This window comes from Engraulis encrasicolus, unplaced genomic scaffold (genome assembly GCF_034702125.1).
Source record: "Engraulis encrasicolus isolate BLACKSEA-1 unplaced genomic scaffold, IST_EnEncr_1.0 scaffold_387_np1212, whole genome shotgun sequence".
Lineage (NCBI taxonomy): Eukaryota > Metazoa > Chordata > Actinopteri > Clupeiformes > Engraulidae > Engraulis > Engraulis encrasicolus.
The window spans coordinates 2,008-13,970 of NW_026945684.1; the positions used below are offsets into that span (position 1 = coordinate 2,008).

The 11,963-nt window shown below is 41.7% G+C and overlaps 1 long non-coding RNA gene across 2 annotated transcripts; it reads right to left on the reverse strand.

The window, feature by feature from the left end:
• Window positions 1-373: 373 nt before the first annotated feature.
• On the reverse strand, window positions 374-3,172 carry LOC134443889 (uncharacterized). 2 transcript variants are annotated; one of them, XR_010033759.1, is made up of 6 exons: window positions 3,096-3,172; window positions 1,803-1,892; window positions 1,580-1,677; window positions 1,278-1,371; window positions 749-826; window positions 374-644 (listed from the first exon to the last, which is right to left on the reverse strand). It is a non-coding gene; the product is annotated as an uncharacterized LOC134443889 (long non-coding RNA). The 2 variants fall into 2 exon arrangements; XR_010033758.1 differs by lacking the exon at window positions 3,096-3,172 and having other exon boundaries at window positions 1,803-2,005.
• Between the last annotated feature and the right edge of the window lie 8,791 nt (window positions 3,173-11,963).

The window sequence follows — 11,963 nt, forward strand, 5'->3', positions numbered from 1 at the left end:
TTGAGGGCTGATATTACAAAAAGCTAGTAGGTAATTTTACTTTTCTTTTCTCTACCTACCATTCAACCATGAGTGGTTGGCTCTGTCCACCCACCAGTTTGAACTAAATAACTAAGATTTTTTTGTATTTTATTTATTTATTTATTTTTTTGGGGGGGGGGGGGGAAAGGGGAAAATAAGTTCAAAAATGTAAATAATAATAATTTAAAAAAAACGGATTTCATAGGCCCCTACGACAGGTTAGGTTTGGGAAGGGCACAATTCATAAAACTCAGAAACATACAATGCTTTTTCAAAAAAAGGGTTCTATGTTCCCCGCTGCATCCAAGTAGACTGCTGCCACATTGCTAAGAGCAGGTTGTTATTACACCTCTGACAGGTTAAGTTTAAGGATAGTTTTAGTCAGGGCACATACAAAAATGGATTTGAGTAAAAGTTGTCAATTCATAGTAAATATGAAAGTAAGAGGAAAAATAGTACAGGTACAGCATTTTAGTGCAGACTATACAGGTATGTACAATATTATAAACATTGCTGTTGATTATGTTCTTCAGCCGCCAATCATGCCAGCAGGGTCTACTGAAGGTCTCTGGTCACTGCTTCCTCGTCATACTGCAACAGGCACTCAGTCTCACTTCTGGGAGCTGTAGAAACAACAAATAAATAAATACTTCGTCATGCACCTCATATTGACATAGCAAATATATCAATAAGCAAGACATATTGAGCCCAACAGGGATAATCTTACACTATATCAGTTTTCTGTGGTCTCTTGTAAGATTGCCCATCACCATCCTGCAGGACACTACCGTCTCCCTGCCAGGATCTGTAGGATGTAAGTAAATTAATCAAAACATAGCAATGCACAGCATTGACAACTTATCTATAAAGTAGCACAAGTCATATTGACAATGTAGGCCAGGGGTGGGGAACCTATGTCTCTAGGGCCGTTTGCGACCCTTGAGCGGCTGTTTTATCCGGCCCCCGATATAATTTTAATGCAATTCCATCTTCACATGAAATATGACATATTTTGTAAAGGAATCTTAGAAAATACATTAGCAATACAATTAAGTTATATTCAGGGAACCTGAAGAAGTTGGCGTTTGTTTAAATGTGGCTGCCTTCAATATAGGCCTAAAGTGAAAGGGAAAATCCTGGTTTGTGTTCATAGTACGGCCCTTGGAGGACTTTTATGGCCCCTCGGATGAATTTGAAGTGGCCATTCGAATGAGAAAGGTTCCCCAACCCTGACGTAGGCTATAGGTTAAGCTTACCCTCTTTCACGCTACTGTGCCCATTTCGGGTTGACCTCCACACGCGTCTGTAGCACAGCACACAGGATTGCAGGACACAGCATCCTGCAGGACACTGCAAAAAACAAGGGGAACGAATAAATGACCTGTCCAGTTCTATAAAAAAGAAAAGAAATTTGATGCAGTGCCAGAGCTGTGGTAAAAGTAACCTTGGTTGTATAATCTAGGACTAGGGTGTGTGTGTGAGTGTGTGGTAAATCCAGTGTTCACATTATTCAGATATGAGAATTAATTCATTAATTTTAACTGATATCACCACATACCGATATCAGTGCCATTTCACCCTGCCAAGACACTGGACCTTCTATGATCAGGGCGTCCTCGTCATACTGCAGCAGGCACCCTGTTGTTTCTACAGCTCCTAGAAGAGAGACAAAAATAAAATAGAAGAGAGAAATAAATTAAATACTTCACCATGCATCTCATATTGACATAGCTAATGTATCAATGAGCAAGTCATATTGGTCACAAAGAAGTTAATCTTACATTCTTTCAGTCTTCTATGGCAAGACTGCTCCTCATAAGAGCTGTTAGGCCTTCAAGTGACTCGTCTTCGCCATATTATGAGACAGCAGCCTGTGAAAACATGGTAAACAGAATAACCCATTAACCTTGGGTCCTAATATAATACATGGACATAAACTAGCCTACATTATTTAGACAATGTCAGTAGACCTCCACGTGAAACAATAAGAAAAAGTGACCATGCATAATTTCAATTTCTTGAAGAGGCCAGCTACACTTATTTGTGCAACAAGTGGTACACGTACCCCTGGTTGGGAAAGACTGCTCTATGCAACACTTATTTGTGCAACAAGTGCTGTTTTGAGGGCCCATACTTTTTAAGGACAGGTTGCCTACTGTTGCAAATGCCTGGGTATTTCACATTGATTTCCAAACTATTTATTTCCTAACTACAGGGACGTTAGTCGATACATAGTAATGACGCTACGACCAAGCTACTAGGGAATGTAATTAAACTAGTCGCTTCGCTACTGCCCAGCACTGAAAACCAACATACCCAGACGGCACACCAATCTTGCCAACGTCGCCTAGATGCATTTTTGCCGCTGTAAAATACATTGGCAAGACGTCCAAGCGTTAGTTCATCAGCGAAATGCCGGGCAGACGTGAAAAATGAGCAGTGCCCAGCAACTAGTTGATGAGCTAACGCAATAGCATGCTAACGGTAGCCTTTGTCAATCTTAAGCGCTGGGAGATGGTCACTCCCATGTAAGATCACACCCGGACGTGTAGTCCCAGGTGACCCTATCAATCCCAGGCGTTCTATCCCACCCGATTACATTTCTCGTATTATCATACACTACCACATACAAGCAATTTAGGGGTTAGGTTTAGGATTAAGGTAAGGGTTAGGTTTAGGGTACGTAACAAAAAACTAACATCAAAAAGATAACTAGCTCGGTGGGCTCGATAGTCTGGCTAGTGGGAGCGAACCGACTGGGGATCGAACCGCGCTGGGAGCGACAAACTGGGAATCATCTTTAGGCAGGGGAAAGGCAACTGAGAACGAGCAATGTCAAACAACTTACCATCAACAAGTATACTTAACATATTCACCGTTTCACTACTGCATTTTGTCATTACGATGCTCGCAAGTTATCAGAATTGACTAGCGTACAGCAGCAACAAGAGTAGTCACATTCATTGAGGGGACTTGTGCTACAACTTAGCAATGGCGGATCTGTGTTCAGAGGAGCTATTCAATCGCTCTTGAGTACTGAAACTTTAAACCACAGTTGAGTAAAATTTACTTACATGTATGTGAAGCCCATTTTCCGTTGGTATGTGAGGAACTTTCCCCCATGTCGCCAAGAAACTTGTAACAGTGAAACAGCGTGGTTCTGTTCAGATAGGTCGGTGTTGTTGACCGCGGTAGATGGCTTCTTTGTGGCTTGTGTGTGGAATTCGCATTGTGCGAATTAGTTGTACTGCCACCTAAAGGCTTGGTGTAGAACTAATTTAACCAGAGACAGTCTGTTTTGAACTTCCTTGAACAATCCTTGCTTTAGTTCAGAATAATTTAAAAACCAGAGTGGCCAAGCACATTGATGTTTTTCCTCAAAAGCAGGGGTGAGGAACCTTTTTAATTCAAAGGGTCACTTCAAAATGTAGGCTATGTCCAAGAAAGATCATTCAGATGTTTCTATTCTGATTTCTATTCGGTTCATTTAAATGTTTATAGCACCGATCGAATTGTTCGATCAACTTCATTTCTGAGCTTATAGTATCATAATAAAATGTACTGACAGCAGAGAAATTGTACTGACAGCAGAGCTGTGGCTAGAAGAAAGGTTTAATGCAGGGGTGGGGAACCTTTTTCATTCGAAGGGCCACTTCAAATTCCTACCATGGTCATAAAATCCTCCGGGGGCCGTACTATGAACACAAATCAGGATTTCCCCATGAAATTTAGGCATATATAGACACCTTTAGGCCTATATAGACATATAGACACCTTTAAAGGTAGACACATTTAAAACAGTCCCCACCTTTTCTAGGTCCCCTGAATATAGGCCTAACTTAATTGCATTGGAAATGTAATTTCTAAGATTCCTTTAGGCCTGCAAAATATGTCATAGGCCTATTTCATGTGAAGTTGCAAAACATTATAATGATATCAGGGGGCGGATAAAACGGCCTCAAGGGCCCTCGAGACATAGGTTCACTACCCCTGGTTTAATGGTTAGTGATTCTGAAAAACACCACTGGGCAGCGTGAACAAACATACATACAGACACACACACACACACACACACACACACACACACACACACACACACACACACACACACACACACATTTTAGTAAAAGGCCAAAAAATGCCCTAGGGCCCCCAACAATCCCGTTGCCTAGGGACCCCAAAATCCTAGAAACAGGCCTGCCGACCCCCCACTCCCTCCCACCCACCTGACCTCACCCCACCCCACCCCACTTGAAATTGACTGTAGCAGCTCCCGACCTGATCACTGGCATTTACATATTAAAGGCTCTCCTAAGAAGGGGATGGGAGGGGGGCATGGGGGAGCCGCAAATGCTGTGGCTTGAGGTATGAGGCAGTTTAAGGTGCAAAACTCATCCACATATTCCTCTTTTCATGCAGTGGTGCTATTGGCTTTGTTATGTGTGGAGATATGTGAGCAATTAAATAATCTGCATTCATGCGAGATGCTGCTTTTGGTGTGGGTTCAAATCCCGATGGTAATCAAACGGTTCTTTTTTTGGCGCAGCTTTGATTGGTCGGAGCTCGTGAAGCACGATAGTGAAACATATAATTTCCTACTATATTTGGACAATATTTTTATCCCCTATTTGAATATTGTGTTGGTGGGTTTTTTTTCAGCCCTCGTAACATGACTAGACATTTGGTGTAGTATGGGTCGGAGGCTTGTGCACTTGGTGGCAGTAATCGATCGATGTTGCTTGAACTCTGCCTGAACCCGCCCCAAACCACGAGCAAGAGTGACGTGCTTCCCAAAACAAAGGTGAACTAGCTAACCATGCTAGTCGTTCCAATTCCGACAGTAGTACTAACGAACAGCCCCTACTTCGTTTTGCAGGAACACCTGCGTCGTTCGCACCAACATCGGACGAACGACTAACTACATTACTTGTAAACATTGGGACTTTGTAAGTCCGAACGAAGTGTTCCAGAAACAATTTTGTCGCAGCTGGGTCGTTAGTTGCTAAGTTAGTTAGCAACGAAGGTTTCGAGAATCTTAGCCCTGCCCGCTTTCATTCAAAACAAATCGCTGCGTTGTGATTGGTTTTGCCAGACTCAGGGCACAGCGTTCAAAACGTTCTCAGATACGAGGCCAGACCCACTCGCTAGCTGAAAAATGTCGGCGTCCAGCGGGTGGCGCTGGTTTACCAGGCTAGAATTTTACATGAGCTTTCTACATATCCCATAGAACTCTGTCTTTAACAAGTCCTGATAACATCAGTGAGAACTCAAAATGTTGGCAAAATTCTAAGCATATGCACTGTATGTCTGTGATGGGACAGCAAAGTACATTGTGTAGCATAGGGAAAATATTTCAAATAGATACAAATATATATTTACTTAAAATGCAAAATAACAACAAAAATAATAATTGATTATAATTAAATTGATATGCCTGTCTTTGTCATGTCTAGTGCCAGAGAGTGTGCTGCAAATGCAATTGCCCCATGGGGAAACATAAAGTTCTAACTTACTAACTATAAATATAGGACAACAACAGAACAAAGCACAACATCAACACGGATGCAGGACCGTGTGGTAAAAGGCCGTGGCCACCTGCTACATTTCCTGTATGTGTTAAAGTAACACCACAATCAACACCCAGTGACTCCCATTCACACCAGAATAATTAACACCAGTAAAGTCAACTCAAAATAACACTTCCAGTTTTGCTGTGCACCTGCTACATTTCCTGTATGTGGGCCTGTTTACAACCACTTCTCTTCTAAGAGAACATAACCACTTCTACCAGCTGCCTAATCTCACAAGTCATGTCCATTTCATTTGCCGCCTGATGTTTGTGGTAGTCCTTCTTTCACAACCCCCCCCCCCCCCCCCCCCCCAAAAAAAAAAAACATCCCTAGGGCCCCGACAACCCCTTTGCCTAGGGCCCCCAAAATCCTAGAAACGGGCCTGCTTTCACAATATTACTTTCAAAAGATGCAGTCAAACAGGCTCTTTGGTGGTTGTTCAGATCATATTTGGGGCATTGATTCACATTTCTCCTCTCAAATAGGCCTACGTCTGCATGCATCTCACATGACCATGTATGGACAACACATACCTCCCTGGCCTTGAAGCCTGGTTATTAGGGTAAGACTCTGACATGACCATGTATGGACAACACACACTTCTCCCTGGCTGCCAATTAGGGTTAGATTTTTTTTTTTTTCACTTTTACTTTTTTGATTTTTCGATGCTTTGACTTTGAGTAGAGTATAAGACAAGTGAAGATGCTTTTACTTAATTACATTTTTTCAGTACTCTTTACACCTCTGGCATATAGTTTGGTTGTCATAAAAGGAAGCTTAGGCGGGTACAGGCTCATCATCTTTCATCTTGCAATGCACATCGCTTGCACTGTGGATTACACAACAAAATGTCTTGAATTTCACACAACAAATTACAAGTTTATTACATTTTTAGCTCTGTGTTGTGATTATCTTACACCTGTTTCCTCAAACACCATTTGACGATGCTGTTTCACAAATTCCAAATACAGTTTTTCTTGATCACTTTAACACAATTTTTTAAACTGACTCACACAAAGTCGTCATGATCACTATTTCAGCAAAGCAAAAGACACGTTGTGCATATGTGTGAACACATTCTTGTTCACTTGACATATTTCCCATTCATACAGTATAACACAGTTTTTGCTAAACAGTTAACGCATGTGCCATTTAACCCATTGAGGTCTAAGTGCCCTTGAGAGGGCAATTTGACATGTCTCTAAAAACAAATCTGTAACTCTGTGAGTTTTTGTCATTGAAACACATAAGTTACACCATTAGAAACCTCAGACCTTCCAGATTTCAAATATATATATATTAAATACATTATATAGCTGGCCCAATTTAAAGAAAGTGAAAAGAAATCTTCGCATATTCTGTACTCTCTGCCTGTAGCAGCCACACCTATAGCTATTCACATGTAAAGTACCAGTGCTTGAGTGGCTATTCAGAGGTGACAACACGCCCCTTTCAGGTAGGGTAAACACAGCAGACGTAGAGTGACAGGGGGGTTGGGGCTATCAGAGCACATGGGGATTGACAGGGGGGTGTGGGCCATTAGAGGTTTTTCACACCTATCTCATTAGTATTCAAATGAGACAGGCAGTGGCAGTGACATAGTCATTCTTTTTTGCATTTTGTATGAAAACAACAAAACATTTCTAAATGCCCTTTTCACTTTTATGCTGCCAACACATTTGTTTACAAGATTCAAACTTCAAAAGTCTTGGCTAGATATATTTATTGTGTGTTTTCTTGAACTTTTTGAAGACGTCTGAACCCTGTTTTTTTGTACAGTTGTGTTTATACTCAATTTAAATAAAACATGTTTGTATGACATCCAATTTTTTTTCAGATTATTTCTTGTCAGGCTTTTCACAATACAACCATATATTCCACTTTTGCATAGATGCTTACTGTTAGCTGAAAATACTTGAAAATGTCAGGGTGGTGCAAGCAGCCTAAAAGCCTCTGAAAGGCCTTAGACCTCAGAGGGTTAAGTAGTGCACATTTCATTGTTTAAAGTGGACATGAAACATTACATTTATAGCGTTTTATATAAGTTAAGTATAGTTTTAATTTATTTAGAGATGAAAATTATGGCAATATAATCGTAGATCATTTAAAAAAAGACATTTCGGATACATTAGTTATGCAGGCCATTATTAATATTCGCCGCCATCTTGTTTATGACATCATCGGGTGTGTTGCAAAATTCTTCCGGTATCTCTGTGTTGGTTGGTTCGGTTACTCTGGGATACTGTGCTCTGCTGCTGCTCACCCGTAGCCTGCTAAAAACTTAGCTAAACTATGGAGGATGAAGTGGAGAGATTTAGCGAATCCCACGGCTTTCACCCAATGGTTTATGCTTTCGAGCCAATAGTGAAGGAACTGCGTAGCATTGCCACTACTGGGCATATGGAAGCAGGACTAGGGCTATGCGAATCGGTTTCGGGAGGTGTGAGCAGGGTGGGCAACATTGACTGGTGCGTGTGTAATCATTGCCAGCCCATGTGCACGTCGTGGGAGTCAAGGTGTTGCCTTGAGACTGATTTGGACCATTTGATCGAGGGTGAGGCGTGTATCACCATGTCTCAGATGTTCAGCATCTTCTGCCTTGAAAACGACGTATTGGAAGTGGCGATGCTGTCACTACGAGAGGTACGAGGGGAGTCACTGAAGCTGCCCATCAACAGCAGGTAAATAGCTACGCTTGCTTCATTTAACATAGGCCTACACACGGAAAAGTATCTGTTATTACATCATATGGCGCGTGTTTAGATTGCATTGGTTATAAATGCTTTCATTATAAGTATTGACTACGGACGGCTAACAGTCCGTGTGTGTGCCATGTGTCCTGTGTTGCAATTTTAGACGTTGCATTTGTGCTAGTCTCTAGTTAGCACACTGCTAACTGAGACTGACGTTAAATAGTAACTCGGCGTTGTCGTTGCTTGTATCCAACTGCTTGAACTGTCCGTGAAAGTGATTTTGTACTGAGCGAGGGATAGTATTTAGCCTGAGCGAAAGTCGACCATTTGTAGCAAACTTGACCGGTGTAACAGACTATCTGGGTCCCCCGTAGGCCACTCCAGATGATATAAACACAGCGAATGGTCAAAACGAAAGTCTATCAATTTTGGTCTGAATGAATACGCCCCAGATTAAAAGTGACATTGTTGTTGTTACCGCCCAAGTTAGTCTTTTACACCGGTATCAAATTCCATCTTTCAACTATTTCCCCTTGCTGTTCGCAAAAACAGCAACAAAACGACTTCTAGCTTGCAACTCAGCCATAAATAGCCCTGCGTTTCACTGCGCATTTCCCCATTGGATAAGTTATAGCCTAAATATATCCAGAGAACACATCCCCGAATTGCGCATGGTGAAAAGTAGGCCTAGTACACAATATTGCCTTGGAGGGTTATTATTATGTCCATGGTGATTGTGGCCGCTTGTTCTCAAACAGCTGTTAAACACAGTTCTACATTTTGGGTGATCATTCCTTGCACCACCTGCCCTAGGCTATGACCAAGAACTTATTGGGTTGGGTTAATGTCAGTGTACCAGTCAAACTGTAAATGGCATGATTAAATGTAGACCATTATGTAGAATGGAGTGAAGAAAAGGGACTAAGCCTTATTGTTGTTATTGCTATTATTATTATTATTATTATTATTATTATTATTATTATTATTATTATTATAGATCTAACATGTGAACCCTGCATTAAACTTTTAACACCACATCAAACCTAAGATGTCTGATTCAACTTTTTCTCTCCAGTCTGTACAGGTTAATGGCATACAGGCAGTTCACTCTCTGGGCAAGAGGACACCTGGGGAGGAGAAACAGGATGCCAATACCAGCCTGCGTTGTAACCACCATACGGCACCTATACCCATCGCCACAATATCATGGATTTGAATACTCTTTTTAAATCAAATAATAACTATATTATATGTACAACACTTCAATTTGAACCACATTCTTTTGCACTTAACATTTGGAATGTGACAGAATTATTATATTAACCCACATTTCATTAATGAAACCATGTAAGTATCATTTGTTTTGTATTGTGATTGTTTATCGATCCTGTGTGTGATTTTGTTTTTATTTAGGAGCTCCTGGTGCAAATCGGCTGAGATGCCTTCTTATTGAAAAGGCCTTCTCAGGCTTTACAACACCTTTGTGCTGTTCCAGTGTGACCACTGGGTCGGGGTCTGACTGTTGCAGTGCTGCTTGGATGGAAACAGATCTGCACCTCTTGACTACACCTGACACAATGTCCTTCCTAAAACTATAGTCCTTGTTCACTTTCCTGGGAGTGGTGATGTAGTGTTGTGCTCCCTTTGAGAACTTGTGTTTGAATTGTTTTCTCCAGTCTCTTCAGGAGGACCTTGTCCAGAACCACCTTCTGGAGGACTTCAAAGCAGCTGAGTCAGGCTGTAACCAGGGATGCATTCTTTCTTCCTCAGCTGTGTAAGGTGCATGTTCACAGTTTGTCATCGTTTCTCCACAGGTCCACTCGTGAACATTTGTGATGTGGAGCAAGTCTGTAGCCAACACGGACACTGACACACCATGCTCCTTCAGCTGTGATAGGCACCTCTCCATGCCCTCTACCTCCAACCAATAGCTTTTTTTTTTATTTTATTTTTTACTTCCGTCACCTCCACAGTCTCCTGTGCCAGCACCAGGCCTGAGTTGGTGTCAAGGAGGGAGTAAGTTCCGAATGTGGTATTGTGTCCAGGGCTGTCATATCTACAATCACCACACAGCAGGAGTGGTTCATCCCCTGCAGCAGCCAGCAGAGACTCATTATGGGTGGTCCATACATTTTTTACCTCACTGTCACTCTCCTCACTGTCACTCTCCTCACTGCTTTCTAGGTGGTCTTCTCTCATTTCAAAATCCTCGTCTGACTCCTCCTCTTCCATTGCACTACCCTCATCTAAGTTATCCCACTCTGTGTCACTTGAGCAGGCGGCAGGCTTTGGTGCTGGCAAGGGTGTTAAGTCCCGCACTGGCTTGCTGTAAGGATGGTCATGGTTAATCCAACTGTCAATGTTGCCTGTCATTGTGCCTTTACTGTACTGATGCACTTCATCAGTCTGTGTGCCTACACTCACGGTTTTAGGTAGGCCTAATTGATGTTCTTGCAGAATGTCACACTCGGTAGTACTTTCACCGTCTACCTCAAAATTAATGGATGTATGCCTGACCTACAGAAATAAAGAATATGTTTGCAGTTCAAAGGCATTTGTTTGCTTGTGTTGATTTTATACTAAGGTGATATACTGTGTAATGTGTAGATCTATTTTAGGAGTGTGTGTTTTATTCAGTAGTAAAATAATCTAAATGTTTCATTCTTCCTTTGTGAAGTTGTAGTTATACTTATCTTTATATGTTAGATTTGATACTTGAATGGGAAATAAGCTATCCTCTAATGATGATGAATATAGAAGGTAAATGACTGGTTAAAAATTGTTGGGTTTGCCATTTGGTGTAATGCAACAAGACATTAAGTCTACTAAATATAGGCTACATATTATGGATTTGTTGGGTTGGGTACTATCAGAGAGGGTTTATATAGGTAGAAAGGCTATGGTACTATACCACTGAAAGCCAAACAACTATTAAATAACTGCACCCAAGCCTGTGGCCTAAAATTTTAAAGAAAGGTTGGAAGTTTACTGTATCCTGACACGCCCACTAGCGGGCATGGTGTAATAGATGGAGGTAGCGATCGCCCGACATTTAATCTTAACCCACCCCAAGTAAATAAAAACCTGTTAACAACTGTGGTGGGCGATAGCTGGAAAGATGCAAGTGTACAAATCTAACATGGAATTGCACAATGTTTTTATTACCCTTGGTGATTAATTTAGCATTTAGTCTGTCTTTCATACTATCGTAGGCTGCCTGAAGTTGTTCTACTAGATGAGTGCGCCGTTGTCGTCTTTTCAGGCGCAGCGCAATTTTGGCAGGGCCAAAGTTACGTTACCATACTTTGCCATACGTTGTAAAAATTGATCACAGAGGGGGTTGCGTCCAATTTAAGCCTGTTTGTGGACCTAGTCACTAGACGCCCTGATGGATCAAATATCTTTTCCTCTTGTAGCCTAATCTTCATCCAAAAAAGGGTCACTGCACTGCAGACCGGCATAGTTAGTTGTTGACAGGAGGGTTTTTCCACTTTAGCGCGGCCAACAAACGGTGGAGGACCGTTTTGCGCTTCAAGGGCAGGTGATGGGAATGAACTGCCTTGCTCTTACTCGCCTTTAAACGGTAAAATGTTTGTTTGCAGCCAGGTGCAATGCAATAATGCCCTCCCTTTGTCCTCTGCTTATTACCGTTCTCCATAATAGTCAAATCTCTAAATGT